The 18,452-nt window shown below is 31.7% G+C and overlaps 1 protein-coding gene across 1 annotated transcript in view; it reads left to right on the plus strand.

The window, feature by feature from the left end:
• LOC105621521 overlaps window positions 1-18,452 on the plus strand; it is a 42,248-nt gene that overhangs the window by 922 nt on the left and 22,874 nt on the right. The window lies entirely within an intron of this gene.

Consider the following 18,452-nt stretch of genomic DNA (forward strand, 5'->3'; position numbering starts at 1 on the left):
CGTAACGTAACGTAAGTTAAGTAACGTAACGTAAGTAACGTAACGTAAGTAGTAGTAGTAAGTAGTAGAGTANAGANGAGAGAGAGAGAGAGAATTTACATAAGCAAACATCAAGCGTCAAATTGAATCCGTCAATTGATCGCAATTGTAATGTGCCAAATTTGAATTAAATTGTATAAATAAATAAATCTCATGAATGAATAAATGTCGCTTATAATTAATTTGTAAGTCATATTAAATAATTTATGAATGAGAAAAGATATCGGAAATTGATATTACAAATAATTATTTATATAAATGCATATTTTTTATATATATTAGATTTATATAAATCTCATGCTATTTTATAGTTTTCGATTCAAGGCATATTAATAAAACAGACATAGATTGAATTGGTTAAGAAAGATCATGTTTCTTCATGACATTGAAAGAATTCATAAAATGAAGATCGTCTTTAGAATATATACACATGTCATAATTCTTGCAAGTACCATGTTAATTTTCTGTGCGCCATACACATAATCATTAACAGCCCGTAAATAATTAGCGATACTACTGATGTCTCTTGAAATTAATTTCAAAGAGGTAGTGGCATTAGTAAAATCTCTCACTAGCATTAATAATATATTAAGCTGTATCAAAGTGATATAACTTGAGTGAAATTTTCTGTTTATGAAATCAATTGCTCCTAAGCGAGCATTAAATTTACATGTTCATTTAAATTTCTTTGAAATAAATTCAAATATATTATTTAAATCAATATCAAATTTTTAGATGGATAAATTTTGCAATAATATGCAAAGCTTTTTTCAATATTTTAATTAAGATTGAATTAATAACCAATATTTATTCGTAATGTGTGTGTGTGTGTGTGTGTGTGTGTGTGTGTGTGTATGTGTATGTGTGTATGAATTATGAGCTCGTTATTCATTCGAGCTCAAGATTATTTACATTTACCTTGTCGTTTGTATTGATCTTTTACTTTTTTACTTGGCGAGTTAAAGGTCCTATCACAAATTACGTGTTTGCGCATGGTTGAACTTAAAGCGAGAAATATTTCGCATAAGTGTTAATTATCAAGTAGGTATACTTCGAGGCAACACTCAACGATTCAATTAATTAAAATTCACGTATGACAATTACGAGACCACCGCTCCGCGCCGATTGCAAAGTGATCCGGTTCTTGGCAACTGGTTCGTTCGCGCCAATATTTTTTAGTATGGAAGCGTTTTGAGCGCACAACTTCACGATGTACTTGGAACGCACGCCACGTGTAACTGTCATTTTTCTTAGTAACTGTTTGTGTTGAAAAATCCTGTACGATAAAGTGGAATTTATAAATGCCGAAAGTACAATTCAGAGCACATGTATGTGCTCGCTAACATTTAAACATAAAATAAATAATTGACTAAATTTGTATCATGATTTGAAAACGGACGTGACATGCATCATGTTTGAAATTGAAAATATGTCATAATATGATATAATGTAAAAATTATTAGAAAATCAATTCAATTAACCTGTAATTGAAATATTTGGGTTTCCATAATCCGAAGACTTTTCTAATTTTTAAATAGAAAGGATTTGGAATAATTTTACACAATCTTACTTTTCACAATTTTGAATATAAAAAGTTCCTTAAAAAATAAAGTAAATCAAAATTGTGTACATCAATGCCTACTATTGTCTAGCAATGTCCAAATTTTAAGGTTGCTAATGGCCTAATAAAATCTACTAATATCCAAATCCATTAATACCCCATTAATGTCCTAGTAATGCCCATTAATCCCCCAAATTTGTACACCGTAATGTCCTCAGCGATTTACTCTTAAGTGAAATTAATAGCACAAAAACTTCTGTGAATTCCAAGAAGCCATTGTTTTTTTAACAAAAATATATGTTACGGGTTAAGAAATTTCTTTATAAACGGAGAATTTAATAGAGAATGTCGAGAATATATAGTCTAATTTCGAGAATATATAGTCAATTAAGGTATATTTTTAAAAATTTTTTTTGAAAATTTACTTTGAAGCGGAATTTAAAATTAATTCGTAATATAACGGTTAAAGAAAGATTATAAAACTATATTCGAAAAAATAAAAATTATTTTAGAAAATCAGGATAAATTTTTTTAATATAAAATTCTAGAAGCTGAATTTATATATATATAGTTTTTGTTTGTGACGAATATTTTGATCCTCTACATATTTTTCACATCCGACTTTTATTCCAGGCGTGACATGTTATATAGGTGAATGTATTAAAATTAAAAATTCAAGATGCAATAATTTATCTATGAATATATGAAAAGTTGATCATGTTGTAAAAACAATTTATAAGAGAATTATTCGGTCAAAGCAAATAGCATTCAATTAAAAAAAAGGTTCTTATCCTCAGGTACGATCTTCGCAGGTACGATCCTCGGTGTACAAAATCCTCTAGCTTGGATCTCGTTTCAACATAAATACATTTTCCGAAATGCGTAAATCATCCGGAATCTTTATGGTAGTTAAGAAAAATATCTTGTAACATTTGTAAAAATTACCTAATGTTAGAAACAAGCGATTACATTAAATTTGACATTCTCCTGTTGACGTATCGGAGATTCAGCATTTTTTTCCGCAAATTCCTTCAGTAATTGAGTTGATATTAAAGCGAATGTATAAATTAACAATGTTGAAACAATTTTGAATCTTATCTTCCACGCATTCCGTTAATTAAGATGCCCCATAGAAATACTAGACAACAATATGAACGAAACTGTATTGACGGCACCACGGGATGTCCGAGTCGTTCTTTAATTCGCAACCGATGTAATCTCTTTTAATTAACACATCCGCGATCCATTAGAAAGATTCAAAGTAATTGAATAATGAGAGTTTAAGAATTAAGCCACTTGTAAGACACGTAGATTTAACCGCAGATTTAATCGGAAGTGACGAAAATCAATGCAGTAACATCTTTCATTTAATTTAATATATGTACACAGGTCGGCAAAAATCAACAACAAACTCAAAAAAAAGGAAAGAAATTTAAAAATTATGAATAATAGGGCTGTTTGAATTGTGTAACGATTTTTTTTTAATTACTCTTTTTGAGTTATAACGATTTAATAACTTTTTTTATGAAGTTACATATGTTAATTTATAATTTATTTTTAACGATTGATATGGTAATATTCATCTAATTTATTCATGATAATAACTAAAACGTCATGATTTTTTTAAACGTGTCAGTTTTGAAGGAAAGAAGTGATATATAATTACCCGATCAATTCGCTCTTAATGCCTACGCAGCGCGATATTTATTCGCATATATAATAATTAAGTTACGAAATCGCCATTACACGATAAATTCATCGTGTATCCTACGTTTACATCGAATGAGAATCACGAAAAGAGGTGGGGATGTGAACTCGATGTTTAAATACCGATTTACGTCATCTGAATCCAGTGTCGCTTGAAAAATTGTTTTCAAAACGAGAGACGCTCGCGTACCATACAAGTAGCTTTCCGGCGGGGGGTAGGCACATAAACATATCCAACAGAGAACGCAAAGAAATTTACGATTTCGCATAACAGACGAAAGACCGTTTTCCACGTGCGCCGCGACACTCGTTCGCGACTCGTTCGCGGTTATTGCGACCCAAGGTCACGGTCAAGCGGGGATAACAGTAGGCTTCCAAGCGATCGGCGTACTGTTTGCAAAATTTATGTTCTACGCCTTGTTTATATGGTTATTATAAATCATCAATCCCGATTCACCCGAGTGACAGTTTTTTACGAATCCATGTGCTTTGCTTCTCAATTGATGATTTCTTTATTGATTACTGATTTTTTTTCATTCAGATTCTTCTGAATATTTAAAACTTTTCTATTATAATTACACTCAAAAGATATGGATCGCAAGAAGCTTTCATTCTCTATAATTGTACTCGCTCGTTACATTTCTTATATATGATATTTTTCTTTTACAAATAATTCCTTTTACGAACTGATTGAATTTTTATGCTTAAGATATGAATAGCTTTTGAAAGCTTTTAAATATTACTTTTTATATTTGTTGGAAAAAATTAACATTTTTCTTAACTTCCCGAAGCTGACGCTAAAGTTTGTAAAATTGACTATGCTTACATCAAAAGACCTGATCTATGCTATAAGGTACACTGCAATCTATAGTGTTAAATTTAATCTAATTAAGTCGCCACTGCTCTTACTCAATGTATTTTATATTAAAATATTTATTTTATATTAAAATAATGGAAATTTGACACTATAAAATTCCAAATTTCCATTGTATTATAGTATAAAATAAAATAGGTAACGCGCAAGTTACTCAGAGTTATAAGTGGCCTATTTTCATCAAGTTGTAAAAAAATCTGATCTAAAGTCAAGCCATCTATCAAACGTAACTAAAATATTTGTAATTAAAATATTTTGATTTTTATTTAGAATGTTTCAAGTTTGAATTAAATATCTCTTAATTTTATGTGACAGATAATATTTATAATAAACATTTTTTTACGTATTTAGATTCGCATATCAACATTTTATTATATTATATTCACATATATGTAAAATATAACTATATATAACTATATGTAACAGTTTTGAATGGAAAATGCTTCAATTGAAGATACGAGGCAATCATGATCGCAAGATCTGTGCTCCATAAAAGATATTGTTGTCCAGAACTCGAAAAAAAAAGAGGCATTTTGCACTGAACACAACCAAGTTTCAAGTCGAGACGCGTGCTCATTGTTACGAGGATCTATCCACAAAACCGGTTCAATGATATTACAGAAAATTTATCGCTCTCGCCTCTCTCGGGCGCCGCTTCAGACTGGAAGTGCTACAATGGTACATACAACTGAGCATATCGTGGGAGATTCTGTTAGGATTTTTGAAAGTTTACAGAAAACGCGCGCCACCGTTCTGCAAGTCGCAATCGCTAATGATCAATGTAAAATCTGCGCGATCAATGTAGAAAATTAATGTAAAATCTGCGCGTCAGAGCCACTGAAACGGTTCATTGTGGAATCTAAGATAAGGAGACGTCGCGGTAAAAATTCCATTCTTGGTAAAACGACCTGAGCATTTCCGCTATATTGCGCAGCATTTTCACGCCCTGCATAACATTTAAAAGTGTACGGCGAAGCATGTAGAATGTTAAAACTTGCGCAAGAAACAGAACTCATGAAACATTCATTTTGTAGCGAGATGTATTTCAAAATCAAATGTATTATCTCTTTCTCACCGTGATACAAAAAAGTAACTAAAGTATTGTAGTTTTTCAAAGTGAAGTGGGGGATAAGAAAAAAATTAAAGAAGTTAACATAATTTACATAGTTTAACACAAAATCTGTTTTCTTTGCGAGAAGTTGTCCAGTCAATCCAGTATTTTCATAATGAAAACAGCAGATTATTCAAAAAAGTAAAAGGCATGATTTTTCTATTTTACGATCATTTCTTAAATTAAGCACAAATAATGTGGATTAAATTTAAATCATGTCTCAAGAATCTCGCAGTACCTCATCGCAGACTGCACTACCATCCATGCATTGAAATCACCATTGAGATATCGCGGCGCCGTTGTGTCGATTGAATGTTAGTCGGCGAACGACACGTTAAACCGCATTATCATTTACCACCTGTCATTGATAAACAAAAATATTTTAGTAAATTAAACTTTTATTTTGAGTGAGTCAATATTCTTAATACGAAAAAAGACTTTTGCAGCCATTTATGAAAAAATAATTTGAGATGCAACAACGTTTATTCTGAATACACTTCAAGCATCGAGTGGCTTTAACATCTCCTTTCTTTCATACTTATATCACTTTTGCATTGTGCAATTGAGTCGATCGTCAATGAATTAGTGTCCAGAGATAAAGACGAATGATTCATTCAATGTACGTAAATTCTGATCAATTTGAAGCGTTCAGCTTCAGTAAGTCAGTAATCTCAGGACGATCGGTCTGTAAATCTCTCGGCATGCAAAAATGAAATCCTTTTATGCCAAGATTATCGCGAGTCGGAATGCAGCTTCGATCTTGGTTATTGAAGCATAAAGAAGATAACTTGAATAATATATGTTTAAACAAAATTATTTTCAAATAATTTAAGTAATTAAAAATGTATATTCATATTATTGGATTTAAAAATTTATGTTTGATATTTATATTTAATAGAATATATATATTATATATATACATATATATATATATATATATATAATATTAAATAAACATTATTATGTATATAATTCCGAATGAATATAACACACACACACACACACACACACACACACACACACACACACACACACACACACACACACACACACACACACACACACACGCACGCACGCACGCACGCACGCACGCACGCACGCACGCACGCACGCACGCACGCACGCATACATATTGAGAATTACATATATAGAAATATTTATTTTAATCTTTAATTATAATAATAACATTTTGTCTTACATGTATTGTAACATAATTTGATATATAATATATAATAATTCTGAAATAATATATATAAGCTTATTTTCGACTAAACGTCTTTTAAATTATTATTTTATTCCATTTAAAAAAAATTTATTTTGTTTTACATTTATACAAGAGATTTTTTTACAAAAATGTTGGCTCTTTCATAAATATTGGCAAATAATTATCTCGTGAAAGGTTTATTAATGTAGAAATTACTAAACTATCCAAAATTACATAAATGATATGTTGTGAGTATTCCACCCTGCATTCATATATGACAATATCACATTAGAATGTGATTATTGCAGTCACAATGATAATGTCATAGGTGATTGCGAGGCTGTGATACACGCTTCGCCGATGAAATTAAATCACGATTAAGAGAAGGTGCATCACGAAGAAATGCTTATGGAACCCGTTTCGCGGGAAGGATTCGACTAATCGCGTGGTACCGTACGAGTAGAGGAAATACACGAATGGAACCGAAAGAGCTCTGTGCTCGAAATACCGTTAACGGATATAAAGTGCGGAATTCACGTTGCATTGTGACGAAGAGGCGCGTTTAAAGTACGATGCTGTTTCGATAACGGTATACTAACAGATGGAAAGCGTTGGTTGGCTGTTTGGTGTCATTGTCCCAGCTTGACAAAAAAAAGTAGAAAGAAACTGTAGCAGTTTTACAAGACTCTTTCATAACACATTGAATTAGAGTGTATCTTCCTTGCCATATCGTAAATTCCATTGACACAAAGAAAGCGAAAAAGTGGTCATTTAGAACGAGGAAAAATATTCAATTAAGGAAACAAAAATGTGAGACTAAAAAATATTTAGTAGGAGAAACTGGCCAAATGCATAACACTTATGATTATTCTACAATATGCTTTTTATTTCCTGTTTCTTGCTTTTTGCTATTTTTTACATTTTGCTTCTTATCCAGGTTTTTGTTTTATGTTGCTCGAGATAAAAGTTAATGAACTTCGGAAGAAACAGGAAACACGTAGCAAGAAATACAATTGTCGATAAAACGGTTATAAAAAGGGAAGAAGCAAAAAGCAAAAAGCAAGAAATAGGAAACAAAGAACACATTATAGAATAAGCTTTAAATTATTTTTTATTATTGTATTTCTCATTTATGGAGATATATGATATACGCAAAAAAACAGATGGAAATTGTAGCTCGATGTTCAGATATCTGTTATTATGTATTTAATTTTTCACTAATAACAAATTAATTTATTATTACTTATTCAATCATCTGTATCGTGAGTCTCTTAAATTTCATTGTTTTTGAAAGTATTAAATTTATGAGTTAAAATAATTAAAAATATAAGATTGATAAAGAATTATAAATTATTATTACTTATATTTTATTAATAATTTATCGAAAAAGGACTAAATATTTAATAATTAATACATAATAGTAATAAAAAAATAATTATCAGCACTTAACATCTAACATTGATTCGTAGCTTTTCTTTTCTGGCAATTTAAATTTCATAAAAATATTGATTTGATATTTAATCTGTATAACAATTGCAAATATGTATGTACACTAAATGTGAAATACTTTGCAATAAATTTTCTTTTATAAAAACTTAATTCAGGATAAAATTGTATGATTATATTATTATCAGTTACATTAATTGGTCAAAAATGAATATTAGTTGTTAACGTGATTTTTAAATTGTTAATGCGCACAAAACGAGATGTAACCTGTTAAATTTTTATCTGTATTTTTTATTTATTTTATATTTTTATTACTAAATGTAGCTTATATTAAGTAAAATTATATAAAATAAGTAAATTATATAAAATATTAATTAAAAAAAGAGGTACGATTTAGACGACTAATATGCATTCAGCAACATTCCTCTATTACAGTAATATATATCTTTCCTATCGTTCGATGACGTTACAGAAAATCGAGATTGGTAATGAGAATTGTTCGATCTGTTTATTTTTTTCCTTTTTTTTCCGTCTTAAAAGCCAGTAGCTACAAAATTATTAATAATAATTTCGTGTTTTATTAAGTGAGTATTATTATACTCACATTTCAGAGTTGAAGAAAAGATAAAAATCGGGTTTATTCTGATATCATGGAGTGATTTTGATATCGTAGACAGTAAGTAGCGTAAGTACATCAGTCTGGTGTGAATTATCGTTGACCGACAGGACAATAATAACGAATGTCATGTCAAATTCTCAAGGACCTCGTGATATATTATCCCGTCGTTCTGTGATAGTCATTCATCGAAACGTGTCATTAATGTATCTTTAACAAGTCTTTTTACATTCTTGAGTATTCGATCAAGACGCAGAACGTTAAATAATTTTTTTCCTTACTTTTTAATCATATTTTATTAATATTCATTAGTATTAATATTAATTATTACTTTTTCCATATCTAATTCGTTGCAATGAACAATCTCTTGCGATGCTATCCCTTAACTGTAATATTCTTAATTTTACAGTTCAGGAATACAATTCTTGTATACAAATGTCGAACGTTTAACCGTATCGCTATTCTGTGGGGACTAGCTCGTAGAGAACGAATCACATTCTACGCGCTCTTATTCAATTTCCTGCGGAGTTAATAGAAAATTTCCGTTAACTTTTTTTTATGAAGCAAAGGGAATGCTTCTCCCTGTAGGCAATCCGGCTTGATACATCACGTAGTTCCTGTCACACAATTAATTCCTCATCACGATTCAAACAACGCGATACCAACATCGTTATAATCTCCCCTTTACGTTTTCTCCTCAATTTCTCCCTCACAAAATTGTATGATTCGTTTCAATAACTAATGCTGTAGATTATTTCGAAATAATATAATATTAAATAATGATATTAATTTGTATTCTCTTTCTCTTTTTTCGCCAATTTAATTCCTTTTTTTTATATTGTTTTAAAAGTCTTGGGGACAATATTTAAATTAATATTTCCCTGCTTATCGTTTAGCATTAAAAATAAAGAATTTATCTAAAATTTCTCAAGAAGCCATAAGAGACTACTTTTAATACTCCAATCACTTTTAATACCCCGGGCGAAATCCGAAACACGATCTCGTATTCTGTTAATGTCACCGCTCAAAGGAACCTCGTCCTGCATGTGCGAAACTTTTATTGTCGATAATTCAAAAGACAATGCGCTCGTTTCGAGCTGATTCGGGTGACGCCACATATTTTTAAGCAGTTCGATAACAGTAGGTTCCGACCAATCGGATTCCGACTGAACTACTATCTCTCAATCAAGAAGAACTACCTTGCGTAATCAAAATCCCTAAAAGGGAATATCCGCGTAGACAAATTGTCCGTTATACTAACGATGAATCGATAGTTTCCGAATTAGTCCTAAACTTTGCATTAAAAAGAAATTTACGAATCTAAGAAAAACACATGATATTTTAACATGATATTTTTGATATATGCCGTACAAAACAGAAAAGTTGCAACGAATATAATTTGAATATAATCAAATAAACGAAGAAAGTCATATTCAAAGCAAGTCTTGATGCTTAATAATATTTTTGTTATATCAATTTTCATAATTTCCAATTTAAACAAAACTGCCCGCCGATCAATTATTTATCGGTATAGAAACACAATCCTGTGTGGAGTACGTATGTATAACACCACAAATTTAATTGACAAGCAATTTAATATTATTGATGTTAATGAGCATTTTTAAATCACTATAAAGAATTTATTGCGATCTTAAACACTATAAAAAATTTATTGCAATTTTATTAAATGCAATTTACGTAAATTGTAAATAATTTCAAAACACATTAATTTTGTGGTGAGGAAAGGTTGAACAATTTAGTTAAAATGAATCTTTCGTATTGGTACTTAATTTAAAAAAATATGATCAACGCGTCTCACCTATATAGTAATCTTACCAATTACGAGGCATTGTTTGGCAAATGCATGTATCAACTGATCTGTCTGACTAACACCCGCGTAACATCTAGCGATCTATTAAGTGTTACGAAATGTTGAAATGGATAGTCGGTGTCGTGCGATTCGATCGAGCCCCTCGTTATATTATGACCAATCAATATTTGATTAAAATTTATGAAATGCTCCTTTATATGCATTTTTTTTCATAACGAGATTATTTCAAACACGAAAACATAATTTATTTTCAATTCTGTTATAAATATGGGCAGTTGAATCTGATAATACATAATCCCTTACATGAAGATACCGAATTATTCCCGGACTTCATAACTTCATAGCTCATTGCTAAGTGCTCCATCGGTAATGTAATTCACGAAGGATTGCATTAACCTAAACGACATTTCCTTACTGGAGGAGCATCATTAATTCTGGATGATTCTAACGTATAGCTCTGGCCTAACAATTTAACTTACCAACGTACTAAGAACTCTCACATTAAGAGGCTTTAATCACAGAGCGCTTATCGCCAACGTCATTTGCATGCAACGTTTCACAGGCAGATCGTCGATCATAAATTTTTCCGGGATAACATTCTGCAGAAAATACGACAGCGCGTAAAAATTCTCATCTCCCTGCGAAACAGGTAAAGGGCTCGGCACAAATTTGCTCCCTCCACCCCTTCTCCCCAAAGCTGTAAAACATTTGTCGGCAAAGAAATCAGGTAGAAAGGGCGAGGACTGGCGTTATTAATAGAATTGTGCTTATCTCGTCGTATTCTATATATAGTTGTAGGGTGCAATTTCATGAGGGGGTGTGTGTCGACGAACATATTATCTGTACCGGTTTTCTGGTATGGTGCTTCAATCGTTCGACGGACGTTTAAACATACATATATAGAATAATACTTATGGTGCATTTCTAAGCTTAGAAGTTCAGTTAAGATAAAATTGGAGAATAGTTGGAATAGTCGAGAGAAACTTGATGATTAATTCGATCGTTTTTAACATTGGCGGACTAGAATATCGTTTATACATTTCTCATTGGTCGAGATTGCATGTAATGGTAGCGTCGCGAACTCATTGGCAGTCGCCGCGTTATTTATACCCCTCGAGGCAAGGTCGAGAAAAATGGTGCCGAGCACCCACATCTCGTGCTCTCGTGTACGACCTTAGCTCGTAAATCCTCGCGTTCGCTGGGAAGCAGATCGAAGATTGCGTCGGCCGTATTCTCCGTTGAATCCCGGTGAACAGGTTCGATGTGCCTTGATCGAATCTTTTCAGTCCCGAAAGATCCGGCGCCGAACAGTATTCGTTTTACTTGCCACCAAATTTCCAATTCCAATTGCGCCTGCGAATTAACGGATTCATTTATTTCTGCGTGTAAAAAGCGAATTCCGCTTTCTCTTCGGTTCTAGTCTACTTCGATCTATGAACTAATTTTGATATAAGTTAGATATGAGTTTTTATGAAGAAACAGTCTAATTAAGTAGAACAACAATTACAATATCTATACGATATTAAGTACATTATTGACTCACATTAGCGAATATATTTGTATTTGGAAAGTGCTTTTTGAGCTTGCATCAGTATTTTTTAATTCGTGGAACGTTAAATGTATAAAAACGCCTTTATCAAGGTATATTATTAGGTCCACATGCTTCAGCACTCACAGTTTTTTATCAGATGCTGTCAACACTATATTCAAAAATAAATAGTTTGAAGTTTTAATTTTTTTATTTTAATTGCTTTAAAAGTGATTTTATTGTAATGACGACACTGTTTTGGTTAAAATAAAATAAATACAATACAATTTAGGTAATTTTTACCATTTAAAATAATATTTTTTACTCAGGATCGATTAATATTAGAGATTAATCTAGGCTATGTTTAGAGACAGCAAATTTTTTGAAAAAAAACCATTCTAAAAATTTGTTATTTTTGCCTAACATGATTAAGAAAATTATCTGTCGATCGATGCTCACTTAATTCGTGTCGAGGTTTTGCGATCTTTGATTTCGTTCTTGATTTCGTTCTACCAAAGAGAAATCTGAGAAAGGGGTCATGCCGGCATCAATCATCGATATATATATATATATATATATATATATATATATAGAATGAAATGAATAGATTTATAGCAAAGTTTATTGCAGAAAATCTTTTTTTTGTTGCTCGTCGCAAATACAGATCCAATTTGAGAGTTGAATAGGGACGGCAAATCTTCATCCAGTCTTGTTTTTACTTCGCATTAAGAGCATTATTCGCTCTTTTACTTATTTTTTGCTTCTTTTTACCTGCTATAAAATTTTTGTGGCACACTTGAAGACCTTTATGGCACATCAGTTGAAAAATTCTGATCTACATCATTATCAAAGTTTATATCATTATTAGCTCTTAAATTGAAATGATGATGTGATATTGATACATGCGTGAATCGCATTCTTCAGTCGACAACAGCATCAACTTAAGGACTGCTGATGATGATCCTTCAGAATACGTCGTGTCGAATTCCATTCCCGTTTCTCTCTTTTTTCCTCGATCCTTCCACAGGAATCGAGCACTGAGCTGATTTCATGAAAATTTTCAAGAGGAGCTTTATAGTATCTTTATCTCGCCGCTGTTATTCCTTGAGCCGTTGACGCCGCTCGTTGTGATGAGTTGGAAGACCTCGGTAAAGACGATATAAGCGAAGATAGATTTGGCAAACAACCACATGCTCCGTGATCATCTTCTTTTCGTGCATTTTTTTCCTTTCGCATACTTTTCCTTGTCACGATCGGTCGTTGACAGTATTTTCTTGTGAAAACCATATGATTTGCGCTAACTCGTCTGCCAAACTTGAGACGCTTGTTGTGTCAATGATTGTGGAGGACTAAACTTAACATTTACCAAAGTTTTTATTTTTAATTATTTTTAAATTATTTTGATTTTACAAAATCCCTTTTTATTATGTTATGACGATTTTTACAAAATTATTTCACTTTTGATGATTGATAGGATAATCTTTGCTTTAACTTATTTATTAACTTTAAAATTACGTTTTTAATTGTTACTTTTGAGAAGAGAGCGCTATTATTTCTTTTTTATTCCTTCGCTTTTCTGATAACACTAACATTTTCGAATATAATTTTCGACAATTCTCTGTGTCTCCATGTTTCTTACATTCCTTATAATATTTACGGAACTCTTATTCACGAAACCTATCAAACAGTGACGAAAGATGCGTAATAACGAAATGTCTTTTTTCAATTTTTGTTCTTTTTTTTTTGAAGGGAGTGGAATAAAAAATTCATCCTCAAGGTGAACCTGACAGAGCTTCATTTAAACCGGATGGATAACCTTTGGTTGAGCGCGCGTAGGGATCTTACGGGTAATTAAGCAGTCTTTATGAGCATATAATGTGACATATTTCTCGTGTAATTTCGTCAGACGAATGGCAGCAATGATCGCGCCGGATAGAGCGCGCACATGCGTCACGTCGTATTTTCTTCGTTTTAGCATCTCTTTGTGCTCAAATCCGTTTCCAAGGAATTCCGCGGTGTAACCTCTCTTGGACCGAAAGATTACGATGCCGGATCTCCGGTTGATTCGCGCTTCGCGCCTCGTGGACCTCGAAATTCTCGCGTAAATGCGCGACGATGTTAATCCACTTTGAAATAGTATAGCGATACGCGATATAATTCCGTATTAATTTAATCCGAAGAGCACCATGCGAGCATTTTCAATTGCTCGCTGTCGTAACACGATAATAACAACCGAGAAATTTCTTCGATAAAGTACACTCATAAATACTTACCTAACTACACCCTCTTGCTTTCGGTGGAATAGTTTAATCTTATGTTTTGCTTTTAAGCTTATGTTTTTTATTGCTTGCCAAGTCACTGAAATATCAAACGGATTGGACGTACATACATACGAGTAAAATTATTGAAAGGATGAAGCTGCTGGATTTGTATAGATTATTGTTGAAAAATGACAAATTGTCGGATGGAGATAAGAATGTGTCCAATGAATCATTTAGAGTACTTAGGAAAATGCAAAAATCTGAATTATATAGGGCCACTTAGTACGGACGGCATTGAACGACCTTCATAAATCTCTCGGGGTCTCTGTCCCGTAAACGACCTCACAAAAGAAGAGGATTTTTACGTTCGGCAACAGGATGGGACACACAGGCATCATAACTGAACGCTCGCGCCGCTTCGGTCGAATTATGTGTTATTCTGTGACTACATTGATGATCAGAGTACCTATAATGTTGCAAAACCTGCGACCATGAATATCTTCATCGGCGACGACAATGTGGCATTGATCGCGGCGGACTCAAAGAACTCGCGAGTATCCGTAGTTAATGTTGTTCGTCGTGCCTCGGAATAATAGCGAAGGCCAATACTACTCGTTCTTATTTCCTTATGGCTGTAAATAAGGATCGGAAGGGAATACGTGCCAAGTAGATTTATAATGTGGCGTTTGGACCCGGCTACTAGTTTAGGATCAAAATGACCAGATGATGTCATCAAGAAACGGAGATTTTGTGTATTTTTCTTCTTTTTTTTATTTAATTCGATAAGGAAATGATATGATGGTATTGGAGAAAATACTAACGCACCATTACAGGTTCGAAGTTAATCCGTGTATCTATTATTTTTTTCTATATTCAGTATCTATAGAAAGACTCAATATACAAGATATCAGGTAAAGATCGCAAAAACGTTTAAGGATAGCCTGAGATCATTTTGAGACGAAAATTGTAATACCAAAAAATATCGAGGCTATTATATTTTTTTAATTATAAGCATTTAAAGTTAGCAAATCACCGTCTATAATTCATGCTTTCGAATATGATATTGTACAACGAAAAAAAAATTTAATCGCATCTAAACACGCAAACTTTAGGCGGTATAATTCGTTAACTTTAAATGTTAACTTATGATTCAAAAACTATTGCAGCTTCGGTGTTAGAATTTTCCTAAATGATTTCAGGAATCTACCCTTAAGCATTGTTACGGTTTTTATATAAGAAAAAAATTTTTTAAAAAGTTTTTATTTCTTATATAAAAACACGAACTTTATTATTCAGCGTGAATAGATTCTATTTTATTGTAGTTTAAATTAATAAAATTAGATATGTCGTAAGAAAATACTTACTTAACACGTGATTGGCGCATAAAGTTAATAAAAACAGGAGAGATTCGTTGTGCAGCTGCATGAGAGCTATCAGAAAATTTCAACAATCCAATTCTATTATTCAGTTGAATTCGTCGCGAAACAAGTCGTCGAGACGTCGCGATTAGGTTCTCCATTCGTTCAGTTAAACGCGCTCGGCTGGTGACCCTTGATCCGGATGTCGTCGCGTTCGGACACGCGATGTTCCCCACGAGATACATTATTACCATATAGACGCATCCGGGGCAGAGTAACAACGAGCGATGCGATTTATGGACCTAACTCTTCCGGCGAGACGAGAACGCGATGCGGGCACTTTTCGATGAGAGCACGCGAACAATACGAGGAAGAGCGTGGTTTGTTGCTCGCTCCCTAATTGGATGAATGATCGTATTTTAAAAGCTCCTAAATGACCTTGAGACAGGGTGCGAATAAATTACATGACCATCGTTCCATTTCTCGCTGAAGCGCATTTATACACGTCAGCTGATATGTATTATACGTACCTATAATTTATAGTAATGCGCTCACGAGACTACGACAAAATTTTTGTTAAAATCTTACGAACTCAGAAATATAGAAGATTTACCATGTCATTATATACCGTTGTGTCGTTTTTCCATAATTTTGTATTATTATTTTGTTTAATCTTTTTAAATTATCTCAAATAATATCATTTTCATAATGTGATCTTTAGAAAGTGAATAAGATATTCATGTTTAAATCTGAAATTATTAAATAATTTTTCTCTTCACGAAAAAAACTTGCACAGTAGAAAACACTTTGCACTTGTATTAAAATCGATTCATTCAAATTGTTAAAATTTTGTGTTAAATTTTTAACATATCCGAGTGTTAATTTAACCTGAGAATAGTTACAATTCTTTACGTAAACGATTATGTAGGATATTTTTTATACTCTGATTAAAAATTATTGTTGTTAACAATATATTGTATTTTATAGATTGTATAATTTATTTCTAAGCCTTGAGAATATGTATGTAGATTTATTCAATATTTTTTGAAAGAAGATATTTGAGAAGAAAATATTAAATAAATGGAAGAAACACATTAAGCAGTGTATTATGACATTTATGACAGTATTTCTACTTAATTTCTACAAAATAAACATATAAGCGGATCTGTACAAAGAAGAATGTTCAGGCGTTCATGCGGCATTTTCGAGTGTATAAACAGCAATATAATTAAAAAATTTGTCGTAAAAGGGAATTATTCTCGCGATTGATAAATTCAGAATATACATTGAGTGTTATTAAAATTATGACACGAAGGGCTAGTTGTTGTAATAAAGTTAATAAAACATTTTTATATTGCAGATGGGATTGTATATTTTAAAGGTTATTAAAGAATAATTATTAGACAAAAACAAAATACATTATAATATCCATTCTATAACAATTTAAAACAAGGCTAAGTCTTATAAAGTCATTTATATATTGTATGTTTTTTAAATTATATTATTTAAATATTTTGTGTTAAATTGTATTCCATATTTTTTTCTAGTGTCAATTTATGAGAAAGTGAATGAATAATGTTAAAAAAATATTTTTTTAAAACGTAAATTTTGAGATAAATGAATAAAGTATGTTAATCTAACATATAAATGTTAATTTAAAAAAAACTGGGTGGTGCTTCCCCACAGTTTGCTTATAAATATTATTAGTGTTAATTTTTTCATAATGTATTTGTTATTTTGTAATATATTCATCTTATGTTAAATTAACACAAAAATTTGAAATTTGAATGGCACATTACTATAAATTTTGCAACTGTGTAATGATTTATTCGAGAATCAAGCAAGAAATTCTTATTTTGTATACTGTCCACTAAAAATTTATGGATACATGTTATTAGTGCAAAAGAACTGGAACTTTTTCATGTATAGCGTTGATAATTGAACTAATATATTAGTTATACAAGTTTCGAAACCGAATATTTGAATACAAAATACATTTTAAGCACGTATGTTCAGTCGTTTCTTGGACTCTATGTGCGTTTATGAGATAAAAAAATGATTTAAGATGTCATAAGATGTTATTTATGCCATTAAATTAATTTACAATATCCATGGTCCATTCATATTTAATAGTATTTTTCTCTTGATTTTACGACGTACCTTCATCACTTTGAGCCGTCAAAAAAATGCCGTTAGAACGAAAATTCGATACGGACGATCCGCACTTTCATGTAAAACTAACTTTTACTTTTCATGAAGCAGACTATAACCAATATAAAATGCTTTCGCTTCCTTAATAAATTTTAATACCCTCGGTAAATGGTTTAATTGTTCATAAATCGTCCGCGAATTCGTTCAAAGTAATATGAATATAACGGACTTACATTATTCTCGAATGTATAAACAGCAATATAATTAAAAAATTTGTAAAATAAAATTATTCTTCACGCTGTTGATAAATATAGAATGTACGTTGTAATGTGTTATTGAAATTGCGACACGAAGGGCCACTTGTTGCAATAAAGTTGCATTAACCTTCCGACAATTGCTACTTTTTGCATCCTACGATGGTATTGTGCACACGGTGACCTATCATCAAAATATATGACTTAATCTCTTACATAATGAGAAAATAAATAAGTTACCAGAGAGTGTTCTGGTTTGTTCAATAAAAAACCTAGCTGCTACCATAATGATATTTGGAAAAAGCGTATTAAAAACATCAATATTCAACTCCATTATACAAATTTTGTATAATTTTTCTAAGACTTCGCAAAATCTTAAGAATTAAAAACACTATAGTGTTTTAATTTAAACAATAGTAAATAAAAATTAAAGAAGATATTCAACAAATTAGCGTTTACATATAACAGGTCTGTCCAATTTTAGCTTTGCAGCCAAAACACAAAGCCATCG

The sequence above is a fragment of the Atta cephalotes genome, assembly GCF_000143395.1.
Source record: "Atta cephalotes unplaced genomic scaffold scaffold00034, whole genome shotgun sequence".
NCBI classification, from domain to species: domain Eukaryota; kingdom Metazoa; phylum Arthropoda; class Insecta; order Hymenoptera; family Formicidae; genus Atta; species Atta cephalotes.